The 22,680-nt window shown below is 42.8% G+C and overlaps 1 long non-coding RNA gene across 1 annotated transcript in view; it reads right to left on the bottom strand.

Annotated features, from left to right (window-relative positions):
• LOC146359647 (uncharacterized) overlaps positions 1-22,346 on the bottom strand; it is a 28,030-nt gene extending 5,684 nt beyond the window's left edge. The window contains exons 1-3 of the long non-coding RNA XR_014786730.1: positions 18,349-22,346; positions 4,355-4,504; positions 3,760-3,911 (exon numbers count right to left, since the gene is read on the bottom strand). This is a non-coding gene — a long non-coding RNA (uncharacterized LOC146359647). The remainder of the gene's footprint in view (positions 1-3,759; positions 3,912-4,354; positions 4,505-18,348) is intronic.
• Between the last annotated feature and the right edge of the window lie 334 nt (positions 22,347-22,680).

Below are 22,680 nucleotides of genomic sequence, written 5' to 3'. Positions count from 1 at the left end.
TGCAGGAAGCCTGATTCCCAGGAAGTCTCCCATCCAAGCACTAACCAAGGCTGACCCTGCTTAGCTTCCGAGATCAGACGAGATCAGGCGCATCCAGCCCTTTGCTCTTGTTAGTATCCTTTTTGAGATGTGGCATCCACAACCACACACAGTATTTCAAGTGAGTCCATGGGCAATCCAGGTGGGTCCAGGAAGAAGTAAGGGGGCAGTTTTCCCCCAATGGGCCACAGTCCCCAGATTACAACCACAAACTGTACTGCAGCTTTGCCCCCTCCCGGAAAAATTCCCACAGATGCCTGTCATGTAGTCACACCATAGATTTATATAAAGACGTTACAATAGTAGCAGTTTTATTTTTGATCTCCTTGCTAATAATCTCTAGCAGCCCTTTTCATAACAGCCACTCACTGGGCCAACTTTTTTTCATTAAGTTATCCACCATGACATCAGTGGTTAGTCATTGCCAGCTCAGACCCAGTCAGTATGTATATGAAGTTAGCAACAAAAAAAATGGTATCACTTCACACCTATTTACATTCGCCACTTTATTGCCCATTCTTCCAGTTTGTAGAGACCCTGTTGGAGCTCTTTTCAATCCTTTTTTGCTTTTACCACCATGAATAATTTTCTGTTGTAAGCAAATGTGGCCACCTCACCGTTTATCCCTAACTCTCTAGGTCATTTATGAACAAGCTAAAAAGCAGTCATCTTCCCAGTAGAGATCTTTGGGGCACCCAGGTCTACATCCAGTCTCATGCTGTGGGATACAATAAAATCTACAATGTGACATTTGTTCTGCAGTACGGGACTCTTACACTGACAGGAAGAGGAAAAAGGCTGTGTGTGTGTGTGTGTGTGTGCAAGCTCCTGAGCAATGCCAAATGAAAGGAACAGCCCAAATATTCTTCCTTCTCCATGCAGTTCGCAGATATTGGAAAGAAAACTGCAGTAAATGCTGTGCAGGTGTCAAAACTGTTGTTTCCATCTTTCTCATTAAATCAAAGGGTTAACATACTTCTCTTTAAAGACAGCAAGGCTCAAGGGCACAACAAAAATCAATATTGCCAGAGCCTATGAGACTTTAATTGTCCATCATGGCTGTGCTGTTTTTAAAACCTTTTTGCATTATTGATTTCTCACCTTCCCCCCATAAAAATAAAAGATGTCCACATCCTTATAAATGAAACAAAATGCATTTACTTACAGGCATGCATACGGATGGCATCATCAGAGTCAACCCACTATTTTCTTTACATTTTCATGGTTGTGTAAGGGAAATAAATGTGGAACATGTGTGACTATTTTTGATCCAATCTCAGAAAAGAGGGGCCCAGCCCAGAAGGATTTTTTTATGATCAGAAAGTCAGGTTTCATCACATAGTACACACCAATATGCCATCCCTTTATGCACCATCCTTCTATCCCTCTGACAATGCTTTGAAAGAAAACACTGCCCCAGACCCATGCAACTGAACAGATTGTTTTAAATGTGCTAAATTTGCCTGTTATGTAGGCACAAAATTCTAGATAGTAATAGAGATTAATCCTATGCACACTTAACTGAGATAAACACCACTGAATACAATGGGGCTTACTTCTGAGTAAACACACATAGGATTGCACTATAAAGCCTATGCTTGGTAGCTTATGCTGACAGTGCAAACTATGTAGTTCAATCTATGTATGTGCAGAAAAGGGCAATGAAAATGATCAATGGGCTGGAGCAATGCCCCTATGAGGAAAGGTTACTGCATTGAGCTTAGAAAAAAGGTGAGTAGGGCAAGGAGGACATGACAGTGTGTGAAATTATGCATGGTGTAGAGAAAGTGGCTAGAGAGAAGCTTAATCTATGGCTTTGTTCCTAGGGTTTTATGTAAAGTTTTCAATGTTTTTATTGTTCGTCACCCCAAGAGCCTGCTTGGTGGAGGGTGTGGTTTTATAAATCTAATAAATACATTTTTCTCCCTTAATACTAGAACACAGGGTCATCCAATGAAGCTAAATGGTGAGAGATTCAGGAGAGATAAAAGGAAGTACTTCTTCACACAGCACGTAGTTAAATTTTGGGATTTACTTCTAAAGGATGTAATGATGGCTACCAATGTGGACAGCTTTAAAAGAGGATTAGACAGATCCATGGAGGATAAGGCTATCAGTGGCTACCAGTAAAGATGGCTATATATTACCTCTGTTTACTAGTTGTTAGGGTACATGAGCTGGGTGATGGTATATTGCACTTGTGTTCTACTTGTGGGCTTCCAACAGGCAGCTGGTTGGTTGTGTGAACAGAATGCTGGGCTAGATGGATCCCTGGACTGATTTAGCATGGCTGTTCTTACGTTATTACTCAGAAGTCTTATTGAGTTCAATGGGACTTACTCTCAGGAAAGTGTGTATAGGATTGCAGTGCAAAACACCAATGATTGGCTCACACATTATGTAAATGTGCCTCACTTGGTTCCTCAGCCCTTGATGAGCAGCAACTGAATGTATACAGCGACTCTATTGAAAGAAATAATGTGAGATGGCAACTGGGCAAAAAGCTAGTTCTTCGCGTAGTGTTACAGGCTACAGCTGTGATGACTCATTCACACATGCACATTACCCCATGATGCTGCAGCCATGAACTGATGTACAAGCTTTTGTAAACCAGTCCTAACACTCCTCCACATCAGCATTTGGAGTTCCTGAAGTAGACAGCTTATCATTTCTTGCTCTGTGTATCTCTCATGAAGCCCTGGCACTCTGATCAGATTTAACTAGTTTATTACCCACCCATTTCATATACCTAGACCTCCTTTCTGTCATTCCCCTTGCCTCCCTATAGCATGGGTGGGCAGAAGTTAGATTTCCAGATGTTTTGGACTTCAGCTCCCAGAAACCACTGCCAGCATGGCCAATGATCAAGAATGCTGGGAGTTGAAGCCCCAAGCTTCTGGAGGTCTCCTTTTTGCCCACCACTGCCCCATAGCGTCAAGTTCTCAGTTACTCTTGTCCACCTGCTCCTCTTGAGCAAGGGGGACAATGTCCTATCTGCTGCTGTAGCAAACATACTGTCCTCTACAAAACACTGCTCTGGACAGCCACCTAGGGCTGTTTAGTGGCAGTCCTGGTCCAGAACTTCCTGCACTCTGGTAGAGCAGGCCTCCCCATCCTGCTTCCAAGACTGCTGAAACTAGCTTTATATCAAGTTTCACAGCAACTGGCAACATTGATGCTTGGCATTCCCCTGCCATGACGTTTTTAAAAACAGCTGCCATGTTCTGAACTCTAGAGTATTTTAAAGGATCCAGCACAGAGGCATGCTTGGCTCAGATAGTTTCATTTCATTTCATTCATTAGTCTTGATCAGCTGCTTTGATTCACTTGTGGCCTGCCACAGGTCCTTCAATGTCACTGTGCTCCAGCAAGCTGGATTCTAATTTTGCCACACAGCGGGTAGAGACAGACGGTGGGTGATGGGATGAGGAATTAAAGACGCTACCTCTGCATCCTTCTCCATGGCCCTTGGACTATGAAAGAGACACAAGGGTTTTCTGGGTTGTGACCTGACAGCCTGCAGCATCAGGGAATCCATAAACTGAAGCAGTCTCCTTATTTGTGGTCATTTCACGCATAGCCTTATTTGTACTTCTCCCAAGTTTTTTGTGCAGCTGTGAAGCTTTTCTTTCAATGGTTCTTTGCCAGGTCAATGTGAACTTACCTGACTGTTACAAGTATAATCAAGATTCTGAAAAAAAATCATTTGAGTACATGTACCTTCTTGTTTGGTGTGCAACATTTCTCTCTCAGTAGGAATTATATGAATGGAGCATGTACCCCTCAGATTGGACTATATGCCTTGTGTTATGATGCTGTGGAGATCGGGTTTTTTTTTCTTTTCAAATATCTCTCCAGTTACTGAAAAACAACTAGAAACAAAATACAGTAATACTTGCACCAAAGAAAACATGAGGTGGAGACAGACGGTACAGGAGACAGTACAGGAAGCCAGATTCCAGCTGAACATCAGGAAAAACTTCCTGACTGTTAGAGCAATACGACAATGGAACCAATTCCCTGGGGAGGTGGTGGGCTCTCCCACACTGGAGGCGTTCAAGACAAGGCTGGACAGCCATCTGTCAGGGATGCTCTGACTTGGATTCCTGCATTGAGCAGGGGGTTGGACTTGATGGCCTTGTAGGCCCCTTCCAACCCTACTATTCTATGATTCTATGAGGTGTGATCATTAAAAGTTTAATTTGCTCCTTCACAGTGGGAGTTCTGTGACTTTTTGACAATTCTCTCTTTGCAGCTAAACACATATGCACACACAGAGTTACCTGTTTTTTTTCTTACAGGACGCCTCCCATACCTTTAATGGCTGCACTGGAGGGTGGGGGTGCGATCAAACAGATGAGGCTTTTCCCATCACTGCATCTTTTGCCAGCATGGCAAAAAGTGGGAAGTGCTGAATTTTGGCCTGTACAGCAATTGGGGGGCGGGGCGGGGAAGCTTGAGATTCCTGCCAGAAAAAAGGACATCATCTGAAGGCATATGAGGCAGCTACTTTGCTGAAGCTAATTAGGTCTGGTCAGTGCTTGGAGGGGAGACCACATGGGAACCACATGTAGCCACCTTGGGTTCCACAATGGAAGAAAGGCGGGATATAAATTTAATTAATTAATTAATTAATTAGGCAACACTACCCCAAACAAATTCCTTTTTCATCTGTGTTCCGCAGAACCCTCAGGCTTCCTTGCTGAGACCAGTAAAGTGGACAAGATTCCCTGAGGTTCTTCACCATATATTCTCCCCCCACATACACACACACACACTGAATAATAACCACAGGGATTGTTGAGCATATTCCAGGCAGAGATTGGACTAGGATTCCCATCACCACTGACCTTTGGCCAGGCTGTCTAAGGGGAGCTGGAGTCCAACTACATCTGGAAGGCCACTGGTTCCCCATCCCTGCCTTAAGGAAGAGTGACGGAACTGAACTGTTAAATCTCTGCACTTGGTTGGCTTAAACACAAGTTTAAAATTGGTAGTAAAATGTTTCATACCCTTTCCAGGATATGCAGACAAACCCTTGCTAGCAGCCCCTCACTTTCAGTCTCCAGAGCACTAAGTTATTTTCTGGCTGTTAGTTTCTATTTTAAGGCAGTGTTTTATTACATATTTGGCTTATATTCGATTTGTTGGGTTATCTGCTCCGAGATTTCAGGATGCAGCAGAATAAAGGAACTACAACTGACTTATGGAAGTGAAATTGACTTACACTTTTTCTTCTTCCCACCCCCAGAACAAGGTAACATGTAAAGTCGCTCTCAGATTGGGCTCTGTATTCTTTTGCTCAAGCAAGGCTTCATTCTGGAGTACAATCTGCTTCACAACCTCGGGGCTTTTAATTGCTACATTTCTTACAAATCTGCAGGTAACACTTGAATCGATGAATTGAACCAATTGATCCACCATGCAAGCTTGCAGCTCTAATCCCATAAGCAAATTTGAATAATATTTTTCAGTAAATTCCTTGCTGAGAAAATAACTGCATACCTCCAGAATGAGGGAGGAAGTGAAGAAAAACAGTGGCTGCTTTTAGGGTTAGCTCTTTGCTAGCTCTGTTTTGCTTTAACCTCTGAGATAAGCAACTAAACCATATCACATTCTAACAGTTTCATATGTCTAAAGATGTACCAGGGGGATATGTACCTAGAATGCAATTACTGCCAGCTGTCAAGACTGTAGGTTTTTAAGGAGCCAACTGTATCTCTTCAGCTGTATACACATAGTAGATAGATTATTTTTCTCTGCAGTTTGCTTGTGTCTAGCAGATTCTGCTAGCAGCTGAAAATTCTGGAAGATGTAACACCCAGCAACAAAACCAGCCTATTGAGAGACTTGCTCTTGCCTGAAGACACAGGCAATGGAACAGAACAAGATGGAGCATGAAGGTAGAAAAGCCCTGCCTATCTGGAAGCAAAAATGTAAGCATTTGAACATGGATAAAAGAAAATGTAGCCATGAAATTAAAAGACACTTGCTCCTTGGGAGGAAAGCTATGGCAAACCTAGACAGCATAGTAAGAAGCAGAGACATCACCTTGCCGACAAAGGTCCGTCTAATCAAAGCTATGGTTTTCCCAATAGTAATGTATGGCTGTGAGATCTGGACTATAAGGAAGGCTGAGCGCCGAAGAATTGATGCTTTCCAACTGTGGTGCTGGAGAAGACTCTTACGAGTCCCCTGGACTGCAAGGAGGTCAAATCAGTCCATCCTAAAGGAAATCAACCCGGAGTGCTCATTGGAAGGACAGATAATGAAGCTGAAGCTCCAATATTTTGGCCACCTAATGCGAAGAGAAAACTCCCTGGAAAAGACCCTGATGCTGGGAAAGACTGAAGGCAAAAGGAGAAGGGGACGGCAGAGGATGAGATGGCTAGATAGCATCACGGATGCAATGAATATGAACTTGAGCACGCTCCGGGAGAGAGCGCAGGACAGGAAGGCCTGGCGTGCTATGGTCCATGGGGTCACGAAGAGTCGGACACGACTGAACGACTGAACAACAACAAAAGAAAATGTAGGCTGCCAAACGAAAGATTTCTAATATCAGCTGCAAGTGACTGCAGCACACAGAGGGGATTACTTTAGAGTTCTACAATGGGCTTCCCTTTAAACTTTGTTGCCCAGTGTCCTCGATCACATGTGCATACGAACTCGCATGTGTACGCGAGTCTGGAAATGAAGGGATCTTTTCCAGAAGTGTGGCATGTGCATGGCAGATCATGTACTAGACTACAACAAAGTAGCGAAAATAACTTCAAATGGAGACAACTTGCTTGAGGAGAACTATTAAGAGTAAATGATCCAAGCTTTATTTTACCGCAAACATTTTACACAAGAGAAGAATGCTTAATTAGTGAACCAACCCCCTAGCACAGTCTTCCTGGCCTGGTACCTTCCAGACATTTTGTACTACAATTCCAAGTAGCCCCAGCTAGCGTGGCCAATGGTTAGGGGTGATGAGAATTGTAGCCCAAAACGTGGAGGGTGCTAGGCTGGGGAGGGCTGCCCTGGCACAGGGGCCAGCATGCGATTCCTAATCCCAAAACTACAGAAAGAGTCAGACAGAGGCAGGTACTCAGCTTTTGCTAAATAAGGAGCGGGGAGGGCACGAGGGAAATTGAGAGGCATGGCTTGGGGGATGACCTGTGAGGAAACCTGAATATAAATGGCAGAGGGTGAGCCAGATGAGGGGTGGAGTGGATCAGTGGAGGCTGGTGGCTGCAATGTCAGTGGTGTGGCGAATCTGCTCTGGGTTTCAGTCAGAACTCTAAAGGAGCTTAGCTCTAACTTTCCCTGGAATGGCTATATCCAGAGAAATTACATCGAAATAGAAATAAATAGAGCCAAAGAAGGTATATTTAACGTGTTTCAAAAGGGGGAACACAAAGGACTGTGCTTGCTGTTTGCTCATGGATGATTTGAAACTGACAGCAGGAGCAGGCAACCCTCTGGCCTCCCACCTTTCAGTTACAATTCAAAGTGTGTAGCCACCTTATCTAAACATTACTGAGTAGTTGTATGAGTGCAGTGTAGTGCCTAGCTGTATAGCACCAACACCAGGTGACCCAAGTGTGATCCTTTCCCTCTGGCCTGAGGAAAGAGAACGTGACTTTTAACGCTGTTTTTATTTGTTGAGTAAATGATGTATGTATGTAAATCTGCCTGAGTAATATGTCCCCTAGTTTGGTGAAGGCCCACCAGTTACTATGGGCTACAGTCCACAAGGAGAGATGTGATCACAATCCTTTCCATCCAGTTCTGATGTCCCCAACCCAGAGCAGGTATCCCTTCTATGGCTAGGTGACCTATGGGCTAGTCTGAGATAATTTTCAAGGGTACCGTTTAGTATAGGAAATAAGTCCCTGGCTGTGAGAAAAAATCAAGGGAAGTATCCAAGAACTGCTTTCTCAAAGAAGAATATCGCTTTTGTGTACAGTATCTTATGTCCAAAATTGCTTTGTGAAAGACACTTAAGTAACAAGTTGTAACACATGCTGATACCAGAGTCTGTTTCCTCCTAGCCTTCCTTAGTTAAACATCAGCTTAGGCCCTGAGGCAAGCGGTTGTACATCACTTCAAAACAAAGTTTTAAAGTTCTGGGGGAGGGGGATAGTATATATATTTCATTCACTTCCCATTGCTGTTTGTTTTATCCTGTTAACCTTTTGCCCAGAGAGATGCTTCATTACAAATGTCAAAGGGTTACTTTTCATGCTTTTTGACTAACTACCTGAAATGTGAGATTTGTGGGAGCATTAAAAAAAACTCTTTGCTATAATTTCCCCCACCCCCTCAAGTCAGCTTTGGTAGCTTCATAATATAACTACTGCTTTGATAATTTCAAAGACTGGCAAAGAGGCCAGTGGCTTTTTGACCCCCACCCCCCACCCCATGCTTTCATCTGGCACCATGCCAATGCCCCCACCCCCTCATCATGCCTTAACTTTGATCTGCAGATTTATAATGTATGGTGCATTATGTTGATCACTTGCAATGTAGCAAAAAGAACAATTTGGGTGCATTTAGACTTGTAGCTTGAAAACACCTAGATGCTTTTGTGGTAATTATGGAAATGCCATCTCAGCAAATCTGACACATCAGATGTTAAGTCTGGCAAGGAGTACAGAACACAGTGTCTCAGAGGACACAGTCCGGAGATGCTCAGATCCTTGCAGCTATAGGTGGATTGTTACCTTGTAATAGCTAAGAGCTTTTCCCCGGTCTTACCAGGATGGCATTATTTCAGCCACGGGCATTGGCCAAATCCAGCAAGGTTGGTCTGAGGGAAGATAGGGAGGCACCCTTGTCCTGGGACAGGCATGTTCTCTGGAGGATCAGGTATGGGGCACCTCTCCAACAGTGGAGGTCTCTCTGCTGCTCTATGGTCAGATCCTTTCTCCTGCTTTAATGCTGGATTGGAACTATGTTCTGGGGTTACCATAACCTCAGAGGTGGCTTTATGGGTGGGTGAGCTTGGCACTTCCCCTGGATGCCAAGCTGAAGGAGGCACCAAGCTGAGTTCAGTGACTTGGTGTTTCTTGAGTGTATTGTCTGCCTTGAGTTAGGTGAAAAAAGCAGTAAGGAAAGAAGCCTCCAATCTTAGAAGCTTCCAAGTATCCAGTGTTCTGATGGGCTGCTGCTGACAGGGTGAGAGGAGCGGCAGAGGCAATTTGCAACCTTGGGAAGCAGCCAGCGTGGTTCTTTCCACATAGCTGTAAGGAGGTGGGAGAGGGGGACTGGAACTTAAAGTCCCCCTCCCAAAGTTGTAGCATTGTCTATGGCCTTGGGAGGGGGACTCCAAACAATCCTATGTTCCCTGGGATACTACCCCAGTGACCATAAGACTGCTCTCTAAATGTCTTTAACCCCTTTTCCCAAGTTCTATAGGATGTTTGTGTACTACTAACTACATAAATGGAACTTCCATCAATTAGCTTTAAAGTATGTTTCTTTTCGATTTCCAGTTTGGCAGAAAATTTTTATTGGCAAGTTTGGGTTCTGCATAAGGAACATATAATGTATATACAAATGAGCGTGGAAAATGTCCATACCTTATTCAAGTGATTCAGAGAAGGGATGTCTTCATGATTGATGTATATAATATGTATTGTAATATGTATTCTATTACTCTTATTGTATGGGGGTGGGGGAATTCAGGATGATTTTCTGCATTAGCAGAATAATAATAAACATGTCAAAAAGCAATTTCCTCTTTGATGTCATTCATTCTAGATTAAAAAATCAGCGGACATGACTTTCCTTGAGGCAGTATTACCAAGCACTACAAATACAATAAGCACTATCTATCTGTAATTTAAGAAAGCTATAGGTAGATGGGGAAACTGAAGGTGTTCCTCACGCAGGGCACTATTTAACATAGGGTCAGCCCTGCATGCTGTGATGTTGACATTCACTGCATCATTTTCAGTCGCTCCTTATTAACTTCAGGTGTAATCACTGTGCCACAGAAAAACCAGCTGAGCTACATAGCTACACACATTTCATTTTTTCATCAGTGCTATGAAAGCAAAACCTTCTCCTTGCCAGAATAAAGAGAAGGACAGTATTAGGCTTGCAATGAAGAAAGAATCAAGGGCTCTGGAAATCCACACAGCCAGGAGTATGCAAGGGATAAATTATTTATTTTATTTTTTAAAATGTATGCTCTGACCTTCTGTGGCCAATCAGCATTCCCAGTATGACTTACAGAAGTCATGGGGCAGGCCATCTGAAGAACCTTAACATTCCATTAACATATAAGTCTCTAGTCCTCATTGGAAAACTTACAAAGCAGTGGGTCAGATGTCAGGGGATGGGGGGACTGTGTGGACCTTCCAATGCTCAGGCTGTGAGCTGCAGTTACAATTCTAAATATGAGGTGCCAAGGCTCATGCCAGCAATACTCTTTGACCTAGAAGTACTACTCCCCATCCAAGATGTGCATGGAGGGCAACTATGCTTTATCAGTGGAGAGGGAAAGATACTCTGTATGTGTTCAGAGGCACTATGGTATTTTTTCACATTTTCCAGAGTTAAGCCTTGACATTGAAAGCAAGTTTCAAGACTACTTATGCAAGAGTCCCTTGCATAAGTATTCACACACACCCCTTTGACTTTTCCACATTTTGTTTGTTACAACCTGGAATTAAAATGGATTGAATAAGGATTTCTTGTCACTGATCTTCACAAAATGTTTGTTTAAAAACAAGAACCTGAATGTCTTGGAATGGCCCAGTCAAAGCCCAGACTTCAATCCAATGGAGAATCTGTGGCAAGACTTGAAAATTGTTGTTCACCAATGGTCCCCATCCAACCTGACAGAGCTCGAACAATTTTGCCAAGAATGGGCAAAAATTGCAGGATCCAGATGCACAAAGCTGATAGAGACTTAGCCAAAGACTCACAGCTGTAATTGTTGCCAAAGGTGCTTCTACCAAGTACTGATTCAGGTGTGTGTGTGTGTGTGTGTGTGAATACTTATGCAACCAACAAATGCCAGTTTGTTTTTGTTTAATTAACTTTTGTGCCACAATAAAAATATTTGCACCTTCAAACTGTTATGTATGTTGTGTAAATGAAATGGTTAAAATGCTAAGTAAATCCATTTCAATTCCAGGTTGTAACACAACCAAATGTGGAAAAGTCAAAGGGGGGTGAATATTTATGCAAGGACCTGTAAATCCTGGCTCAAATTAAGCTCTGTGTGTGTCGGCCTTCACGTTCAGGATAGTTCCTTGTCCCAGGCTGAGCCTTCTGTTATCCCTTCATGGATGACAATGCCTACTGTCTCCCAGTGTTCAGTGAGCCCCAACTTTCCTTCACCAATCCCTGACAAATAACATGGGACACAACACTGCTATTTCTCAGGGGAGAAACTCCCCCCCCCCGCATTTTGCAAAAAGAACCAAGTGTGCAGTTTATCACCTGAACCCTAAACCCATCTTCCCCAACCCCCAAATGTGTGGGGCTGCAATACCCATCATGAGAATTCCTAGAAAAGTTGAGAGCTGCAGTCCAAGACATCTGGGGAGCACCTAGTTGGGGAAGGCTGTTCTAGACATTTTGGAGACTGTATCTACCCTGACACAATGCAACATTATATGTTTCTGATGTAGGGCGCAATCCTCTGCATGTTTAGGCAGAAAAGGTCCTACAACTCCCAGCATGCCCCAGCCAGCTATGCTGGCTGGGGCATGCTGAGAGTAGTGGGACTTCTTTCTGTCTAAAAATGTATAGGATTGTGCCCTTAATGACCTATCTTAAACATCTGTGTGAGGCTACAGCAAGACTTATGAGTAAGCTGCAAGTGAATACATACAGAATTATATTCATTACACCAATGTACTTGTTCTAGCACAGAATATTAGACAGCTTGGCATTAATGTGCATATTTGGTTTCTCTCTATTAATCAAGACCCCAGCCACCCCAGCCGTATCCCATTGTCCCTTAAAAGTACACTCCTTCAGCAGGTTTTCTGCATGATAAAAGCAAACAACTGTCACAGCACGAAAACACATACTTTTGCGATGCAGCTCACCTACTTCTGGCTCACAAAAGCATTTAAGGAGTTAAGTCTTTTAAATTCACATCAGCTGTTTAGATCGCACCCCTGTGATCAGACGGCCAATTCTCTCAGGCTCCTTTACTTCCCAAGAGGTCTGCTGCTCATAATTCCACTTTGAAAAGTCTTCTGTGCCAATAGCTCATGGAAGAAATATGGTTTATCCCCACCCCACTGAGAGCCATAGTAATGAGTGAAGCCAAGTTAAAGAGGAAAGCTCTTGGACTATTTATAGAGGGCCAAATCTGAAACCTTTATAGTAAATTATTCACTGCTCTCTGGTCAGTTGCTAGGGCGTCCTAAAAAAGAATCATTGCCGTGGGAACGTCTAGTTGGCAGGCTCATCCCCAGAGGACTAAGGTAGCTTATAGAATGTTGAAAGTGGTATGAGAAAGGCATTGTTGCCCATGGTATTTATACTCATCCCACAGGCTGCTTCTGGTAAAGAGGTTTGATAGGGTTTTGTGGTATTTGGAAAAACCTGCAAAGCCTGTTTGATGGAGACAAAAGTGAGGGAAAGCGAAGGCCCATGATACCTTTATTCTACTTCTAACTTTCACTCAGGGCGAAACTAAATGTTCTGCTAATCATATATAACTTGAGTATAAGCACATGTGCCCCAATTTGGAAGGGGGGGGTTAAGCTTTCCCCCTCCCATTTTCATGCCAAATTTCCATCCCCCAACACCTCCACAGAGGGGTTAAAGAACAGAACAATGTCCCCATTAATTCCATTCTTTTTACTTCAGAGTAAGCACGTGCATTCCAATCCAAATCAAGACCACTGTGCATGGGTAGGGGAGGATTAGACCTTCCCACCCAGCCACATTTCCCCCCTAAACTGCCCCTCTCATTTTTAGGGATTAAAAACGAAGAAAAACACTATTGCCACAAAATGGAGGTATGTGTTTTAACCTCTGCTGAGGAGGGCAGGGCAGGATTTAGGAAAAAAGTGGCTGGGTGTGAAGAGTTAATCCTCCCCTACCCACATGTGGAGGTCTCAGTCCAGATTGGGCACCCATGCACTTACTCTGAGGTAAAACAAAGAAAACAAGGACCCAGCCAACATGCACTGGCTGTGCTAAATGCACTGGCTGTCCTCCATGTCAGAACTGCCTGGACATGCTTAAGAGTACTACCAGGCCTGGGTCACACACAGCTTAAGCAAATGAGGCAGGCTCCCCCAACCTGCTGTCCTCTAGATGTGTTGGACTGCAACTCCCATCATTTCCAGCTGGCTGGGAATGATGGGAGTTGCAGTCCAACACATCTGGAAGGCACCAGGCTGGGGAAGACTAAAATAAGGCATGAAAGTCAATGCAGAACAAAACCAGCTGTCAGCTGCTAAACCGTGATGGTACACACCAAATTCCCTCAATGAAAAGACCTGGAACATTTACTCTGTGTGCTTTAGCGATGCCATTCCACTGCTAATGAGATAGCAATTCTTTGGACAGAGTCAGCTGAATAAGACCACTGAGTCATGCTTGTTTCATGGGAAAATGTAGGTGTGTTTTGATGAGATAAGCCCAGAGAAATTCCTTTCCTCTCAAATTATTCTTACTGGGGGGAAATGCGGCTGTGTGTTGTGTAATTATAGCTCACTGTCATATGTTCAAAGTCACAAACAAACATAATATTGAATGACCCCCACCCCAAACCTCTTTATTTAGTAAGCAAATAATTAATATTTTCTGGCCACAATTCAGAGGAATGTGACTAACACCAAAAAGTCTAGAAGGGCTCTTAAGATGATTCCCTCCACATCCCGCTTCCCTAGTCACCCCAAGTTAGCTTGCCATGCTGTTTGGCAAATTGCTTTTGATTATTAGGGTAGTTTCAAAAGCAGTTTGCAATCGGGGGGGGGGGGGATATCTGCTAATCAAAGTCAAGAGTCCTACAAGGTACACTCAAAATTTGTGTGCATACCTAAAGTAGCTCTTTGTATTGTCACTGAAGTGTGTTTGTCCATTTGAAACAGACTCTTGTCACATGACAGTCTGGAAATTAAAAGTTCTGCTCTTTAAGAAGTCCACTGTCATGGACGCATCTCACCTTAACTGTGTATGGGATGGGAATCACTTGTTTTCTCAAATGGCTTCTCCACACAGAAGATTTTTATCCTGCAGTTTTACTGGGGCTTCTACTTCAGGTTTCTTTGTGGGATTGAGATCGTCCCTTTACATGCACTTCCCCTTTCCTCCCTTTATCTCCAAGTCCTATATGTTTTATTATACAGCTACTAGATGGCTCTGTGGACAGTATAGCTCCCATTATTGCACAACTTCTTCTTTACATGAAGAAATTCAACATGCTCTGTTTTAATGGCTCATTATCTCTGATCTTTAAAAACAAGCGGGATAAAGTCAAAAGACACAGGAGGGGCCTGGAGGCTCACGACATCATGTAAAGGCAGGCATTTGGGGTGGGTTAGGGTATTTAAAAAAAAAAAATTTATGGTAAAATTTTATTGTTTTAAATTGTTTTATGGGGGTTGTACATCGCCCAGAGTGACTGGGTGACCAGTCAGATGGGCGATTAATAAATTTAATAAATAAATAAATAAATAAAGGACCTGCAACCTCCATGAGTAACCAATCTCAATTGCAGGATAAAAGCCCCATATGGAGAAGCCTAAAGTGTCTGAGAATGGTTGCACTCTGTGATGGGGGATGTCATAGGGATATAAAGTAGTAGTGCTGGATGGATTGTGCCCAACAATTCCATTACTAGAGAGAAACCAAACAGCATAAAGATTCTGCTTTTCTACTAAAGATATGTATGTTCCTTCTGATTTTTATATTTCCAAAGAGAATGCCCAGTTTTCAGTTAGGTGGTATATTTGTCACATACTTACTAGTGTTTACAGTGGTAAAACACATAGTTGTGTGTGTCAGGCTCAGGAAAGTCCCAATTAGTCAGGGCTCCAAAAAATTGTGTGTTTATACATGTCTCCACTTCATACCGTTATGTGCTCCTCCACTTTCCATAGCAGAGAAAAGTCCAGGGGTAACACTACAGGGTTTACTGATCAGATCAGAGAAAGCACTAGAGACTTATGGCATCTTTATAATCTCCATTTGTTTACAAATATACAAGCAGAGCAGAGCAAACTCCTACAGCACACAAAACTACACAAATGATCTGCATCAGCTTGCTTCTAGATATGTTCTCTATCCTTTTGGTAAACTCTGATGAGTGTCACATCCCAAAGACTAGAGAGAGATTCCAGGACATTAAGGATCATTACAGTTGTTTTATTGCAAACACAAGTGCAGCACAAAGTGTGAAGCAGCTGCACTTCATCCATATTGCTGATGATACGGAAGAATTGAATTCAAATCATGCTCTCTGGTTTAGCAACATTTCACCCCCTTTAATATCTAGAACAGCAGGCCTATGTCATACATGGACTGCATATTGCATTTTGAACACTGACTAATCCAAATAAAAGTATTGCCACTCTTGCTCTGTTCTTGGGTGGGCCGTAAAGGGGATGAGCTGTTTTCGGTTGAAAACTTCACAGTTTTCAACTATAACAACTGCCATTTGTTGTTATAGTAAATATGCATAGTAAATAGTTTTGAACCATATTTCCTTTTATTCTTGCAAGAGCTCTGGCAACAATAAGCAAATACTCCTAAAGATCTTTGCTATCAAAACTCTATATATTTCATTTGAAAAAGAGGATTATGTCATAAATGGGTAAGTAAAATCATATCACTGCTTTGTTAAGCAAATAGCGAGGTCCAACTTGCTAGCTAGTTCAGTCGTGGCAGTTGAAGTAGATGGGTTTTCTGAGACCTGTTAAGAACATCATAAGAGCCATGCTGGATCCAGCCATGCTGGAAGCAAGGGTCCATCTAGTCCACCATTCTGTTCACACAGTGGCTAAACAGCTGTCAGATGGGAACCCACAAGCAGGGCATGAGCACAACATGTTCCCACCCATGTTCCCCAGCAACTGGTGTACATAAACTCACTGCCTCTGGTACTGGAGGTAGCACATAGCCATCAGGACTAGTAGCCACTGATAGCCTTTTCCTCCAAGAATTTGTCCAACCCCCCTTTAAAGCCATCTGAATTGGTGGCCATCGTTACATGTTGTGGTAGCGAATTCCATACTTTAATTATGTGCTGTTGGAAGAAGTACCTCCTTTTATCTGTCCTGAATCTCCCACCAATCAGCTTCATAGGATGACTCCAGGTTCTAGCTTTTTGAGAGAGGGAGAAAAATGTCTCCCTATCCACATTCTCCATACCATGCATAATTCTGTAGACCTCTATCATGTCTTCCCAATACTGTTACAGCATTGTTCATGATGAGACCTACATTTTATTTGTATCAGTTCACTAACAGTTGGGTTTCTCTCAAGATTGGTTTCTGCCAATACCCCCTGCTGCATATATCATTCCGAGATTCATGTTAGTAATCCCCCCCCCCCCCGCCCTCAGGCTCTTTGGCCTTTTGTAAGCCTGAAGCTAGCCTCAGTTATTCAGTAAATCATACTGAAGCTAGTGTTTCAAATGAAAGAAGATTTCATTAAAAAAAAATCAGTTTGACATTCCTATAACTTGAAGAGACTTTACTGTAAGAACAGGAGGTACAGGCTTACTGCGGTGTTCGTGAACTATTTTATAAAATGGCAATAGAGCCTATCACCTTTATGCTTAAGGATGATGATCTGTTGTTCCTGTTTAATAAGAAATAAAGGTCCAGAAAGAAAATGTAGGATGTCTTAGCCTTAGCACTTATTACCTTTGTTTCCCACCCTTTTCTGAAAATGAACAAGATGGGAAGCAGGGCCATTTTCACCAGCCCTCCTGAAGACTACTTCGTTTTTTCCTCTCCCCAGCCCATCCCTTTTTCCTTGTGCATTGTGTCTTTTTAGATTGTAGGCCTGCAAGCAGGGACTTGTTTTGTCTTGTTTTACTGATTGTATGTAAGCTGCTCTGGAAGCCTTTTTGGTGGAGGAGTAGGATAAAAATCCTTTAAATAAAGAATGCACTCTTAAGATAATGGTAGTGAATTGGCCAAGTTTCAACAGCAACCTGATAGGGGCATACAGGGTTGAAGGAGAAGACCAGCAAGCTGAAAGAATATGATCCTCTGCTATATACCTCCTAGCTTTTCCCCTTCCCCTGCAACAAAGAACTTGGATTAGTTATCTGAGCCATCTGTATTGGTTTAGACTGAATCTGTACTCAATTATTCCTAGTAATCTGACTTGGCAAGAACTGGAAGCAGCAGAGGTTCCAAGGCCCACATGGTATACCCAGGTGCCACACTATTCCTAACTTGATATATATGTTGAATGCACTAAGTTGCAGCCTGGATGCTGAATAAAAATGCTTTAAATGCTCAGCGCAGCATACACTGAGATAGTCTGGGGGTTTTATTTAATCCCTGTGAGGTGGGTTTAGCTCAGCTAAAGTGGTGGACCAAAGATCACCAGTAAGCTTCATAAGCTTAAACTCAGGCCTCTGCAATTCAAGTATAGCATTTTGTCAACGAGACCACCCTGGACTATCCCCCTCTCACATTCCCCTGGCATTTAGTGTTGTAATGAACCATATTTGGGGCTTTTATGTTGAGGGAGGTAGATCACTTGGGTGTATGGGATTTTAAGGCAACCAGGAGAGAGGGCTTAAGGGAGTATGGAATGACAGTTGGTGTAGCTGTGGGAATTTTGTTAACTGACAGTTGGAAGAGGGAGAAGGAAGCTGGTAGAGGGAAGGTTGAGAGCCAGCGTGGTGTAGTGGCTAGAGTGGTGGACTGGGAGCCGGGAGATCTGGGTTCTAGTCCCCACTCGGCCATGGAAGCTCACTGGGTCCAACTTTGGGCCAGTCACAGACTCTCGGCCCAACCTACTTCACAGGGTTGTTGTTGTGAGGATAAAATGGAGAGGAGGATTATGTATGCCGCCTTGGGTTTCTTACCAAAGGAAAAATGGTGGGATATAAATGTAATTAATAAATAAATAAGGGGAGATTAGCTGGGTGTGAATGGGTTTTGGAGATTAGTTCTAATCCCATTCATCCCAGACTTCAGTTTATTGTGAATGTGTTTTCATTGATCCTCAAATAAACACTCTGTTGTTATCCCTGGGGCATTGCCAGTGAAGCCCGCACTTGAAGGGTTTGAACACCTACTCTGAAACCTGCACTTACACAGAGCTGCTAGCACAGAAAGACTGTGAAACATCAAATCTGTATTGACTGGAATGTACCTTTGATTTTCAAAATGGCTTTCTTCTGAGTTCTATCCTACTTTAGCAACATTCGCATGTGAGGCGTTTCTTTCTCATTGTGGATCAGCTGCAAGTTGCAACCCATTTGTCCCTGTCTCCAGTTCTAACATTCACTTGGCAACGTCAGCATCCACTCTCTCTGCAGGTGCTTTGGCAGCACAGGACCATTCACTGTCATAGGTGAATTTCTCCCTAAAGGAACTGACAAATTAAAAGATAAACACTTCAAATAAATTGTTCTTTCTATTTGCCACTTGCTTTTTAGAGAAGATTTGAAGGATTTCTCCTGGCACCCATTCCTCAGTGTACTCATCTTCTGTACCACGTGGTGTCTTCCTAATGTCGTGCAGTCAATTATACAGTATCTGGGCAGAAAAATGATCTCCGCAGTCTGTCCCGCCACCCCTCTCTCGCACACACACACACGCTATATGTATAGTAAAATACAACACACTGTGTGACTTTTTTTCCTAACCAGTTATTAAAGAGGATTTGTGGGGGGGGAACAATTATGGAAATAGTTCATTCACACGCTTTCCTCTGATTTAATACACTATGCAACATATTGAGACAGATATAGAGAGAGGTGCTATGTGTATATGTGCCATTTGCACTTAAGGCCAAAGAGAGCTGTTGAAATCATTCAAACTGATATAAAAGGACATTTAACTGACAGTATTTGAATGACATGCACCTGTAACAGCTTGATGCTGTTTATGAAGCAATTGCTTAAATTTGGGGAACAGTGTATTCCATAGCCACAAGGAAAAGGGGAGGGGTTTATTTATTTTTTTCTATTGATTTACATGGCTTAAGCTAAATGCAAATTTAGGTCACCACGGTCTATATAAGAGAAGTTTTGTGTGTTGTTTGCAGCTGTTGTTTTTTTAAAACATCAGCATACATGCACTGTGCTGTTTTTTGAAAATACTTAAGATTCAGTGAGACCGAGTAGAAAATGATTAAACACAAAGGTGAATGAATCTTCTCCCTTAAATTACTGTCTGCACATAAGTAGTCTCATGTGCAGACAGTAATTTAAGGGAGAAGATTCTCAGCACCACAGAGATCTAGGGTTGCCAGTCCCACGGGTACACTCTTAAGATAACTGTAGTGAATTGGCCAGGTTTCAACAGCATCCGATAGGGGCATACAGGGTTGATGGAGAGGACCAGCAAGATGAAAAAGTACCACCCTCTGCTACAGCTTTTCCCTTCTCCTGAAACATAGAGCTTGACTCAGTTGTCTGAGCCATCTGTATTGGTTTAGATTGAATCTCTATTCAATTTTTCCTAGTAATCTGACTTGGCAAGAACTGGAAGCAGCAGAGCTTCCAAGGCCTACCTGGGATACCTGGGTGCCAACACTATTCCTAACTTGATATATATGTTGGATATACTAATTTGCAGCCTGGATGCTGAATCAGGGTCTACTGAATGCAAAACAGACTGAGAGGCTCTGAGAGATCCTACAGTTTATTTATTTACATTATTTATATACCGCTTTATATCTAGAACAGATTTCGGAGCGGCGAACACAAGAAATAAAACAGTAAAAGAATAAAAAGATTAAAACACATTCAAATTATACTTGTTTAAAAACACAGTATCAATAAAAAACGTAACTGGTCAATTAAGGAATGCCTCCTCGAACAGTGTTGTTTTCAGGAGGTGCTGGAAATGATGCAGTGTTGGTTTCCGCCTGACCTCCAGGGGCCAGGAATTCCAAAGAAAGGGGGCTGCCACGCTGAAGGCTCTTTTCCTGGTGGACTCCAGCCGGGCCATAGGTCCACGTGGAACCACCAAGAGCATGCCCTCTGATGACCTCAGTGACCGGGCAGGTTGGTAAAGAAGGAAGCACTCTCTCAGGTATCCTGGTCCCAAGTTATTTAGGTCTTTGTACACTAGTACTAAAACCTTAAACCTGGCCCAGTAGTGAATAGGCGGCCACTGCAGTTCCCTCAGCAAAGGAGTTACATGCTGGAAAGGGGCAGCTCCCAACAGCAGCCGAGCTCCTGCATTATGCACTAGCTCCAGCTTCTGGAGCAGCCTTAAGGGCAGCCCCACATACGGCTCATTGCAGTAATCCAGTCTTGAGGTTACTAGCTCCTGTACCACTGTGGCCAAGCTGTAGTCCTGTCCAGCTGTACCTGTCCAGGAGAGGCCGTAGCTGGCGAACCAGTTGTATATTGCCACAAAACTAATGCACAACCAGATTTGTGCCTGTGCAGATAACCCTGGGTGAACTGCTCTATGCTTGCTGGCATGACACACTTTATTTTCTGTATTTGTCATTCTACAACATGTACAATGTATGCTAATTTGTAGGAGGAATGTATTTAGGCACGGGTTCAGAAATTCACTTATCTTTGAGCCCAATAATTTTTCTGTTATGTGATTATGACATTTACTAAGAACATAAGATCTAAGTACTAAATTAAAGGATTAATATAAAAGGTGTTATTAATTTAAATAGGGCAAAAAGACAGCGGTTTTGGCTACACTGTTCTATTAACTTGCTCTGCTTGGCTGGTTTCATGAAACGGCCTTAGATAGAGAGAGAGAGAGAGAGAGAGAGAGAGAGAGAGAGAGATAGATAGGCAGGCTATTCCACTGTGGTTCAGATATATTCAGTCCCTACCTTGCAGTTAGCCACATTACCTGTTCTCAGTGATAAGTTACCGACTATAACCCTGCAAAAATTAAAAGCAACCGAGTCACCCCAGTTTGCTGGAGGAGGTACCGCAAGTGATGGTAAGTAGCTGTCTCTCTTGGGGCCATCATCTTTGCTGGCTTTCATTTTATTTCTGAGAGCTTTTACCTGAATTAGCCCAATTTTAGCTAGAGAATTGCTGATCTTAATCAATTCTTAATTCTTTTGTGTGTTTATGAGGGTCCTGGTTCAAATCTCACCTCTGCCACGAACTCACAAGCCACTCTGTTTCCGCCTCACTCTCCCTATTTGCAATATGGGGATGATAATAATGGCCTACCTAATTGGTCCGTTGTCAGGATTAGGTAATGTACCTGAAGAATTTTGAACACTCTAAAGAGCTATACAAATCCTGATTATAATAAGGATTAATATTTAAGAAACAGCGTTCTCTTAATTCAGGCCAATGTCCCATAGACTATCTGTGGTAGCTGGGTAGCCGTGGGATTAAGATGGCAGTTTAGCAGTGGGAATGCATGTAAACATTAAGAAAAATAGAGAAAGAAAATATGGCTTGTATCCAGTGTTAGTCCTACTTAGACCAGACCCACTGAAATGAATGGGACTTAAGTTAGACTAACATTGGTGGATACAACACATTGGATATAATCCAATGATTCAGATTAAGGATTGCTAGGCTATTTTCATTTCAAGAGAAGATGAGCTCTCTTGTGGTAGGATCTAGGAAACATGCATTTCCAGTTTACATAATTTTGATGGTGAGGTTTTTAGGAACTGTGGTATTTTTAGGACTCATCTGCCTTTCCATAGTGAATACAACTAAGATAAACTCAACAGCCCACCTCTCTGGTTGCAAAGTAGTGCTGGGAGGGAGTAATTCACAGCACAGAAGCAGGGGCAGGGCTTCCTTTATCAGTGGTAAGGACACACCCTAACCCTTTCCAGAGCTCCCAGGGAAGCACAGGATATAAACCTAAATGAAGACAAAGTAGTGCAATGAGACAGAAATAGAGAAAGGCTAAAAGAACCCTAACAGCAGCATCTTCTTCACGTCTACTCATAAGTACAACCCATTGAGTTCAATGGCACTTACTCCCTGGTGAGCAGGTACACGATTGCAGCCACACACCACGTTCTTTTATAAATTTTAAATCTTAACACATGCCAGTAAAGGAGACAAAAGTTAGAGTACAGGGCTCAGTCCTGGGCCCAGTGCTCTTCAATACCGCAGGGCTCAGTCCTGGGCCCAGTGCTCTTCAATATTTTTATTAATGACTTGGAGGAGGAGGTGCAGGGAATGCTGATCAAATTTGCAGATGACACAAAATTGGGAGGGATAGCTAATACTTTGGAAGACAGAAACAACATTCAAAGTGATCTGGATAGACTGGAGTGCTGGGCAGAAAACAACAGAATGGCATTTAATAGGGACAAATGCCAAGTTCTGCACCTAGGAAAAAGAAACCAAATGCACAGTTACAAGATGGGGGATGCGTGGCTCAACCACACTACGAGCGAGAAGGATCTTGGAATTGTCGTCGATCACAAGCTGAATATGAGCCAACAATGTGATGTGGCTGCAAAAAAGGCAAATGCTATTTTGGGCTGCATTCATAGAAGCATCGCTTCCAAATCCCG

Source organism: Heloderma suspectum, chromosome 1 (genome assembly GCF_057233095.1).
Source record: "Heloderma suspectum isolate Gila_16-S chromosome 1, 16-S_ref, whole genome shotgun sequence".
NCBI classification, from domain to species: domain Eukaryota; kingdom Metazoa; phylum Chordata; class Lepidosauria; order Squamata; family Helodermatidae; genus Heloderma; species Heloderma suspectum.
Note: the sequence above shows the minus strand (reverse complement) of the source record. Positions and strands in the feature narration are given on the sequence as shown.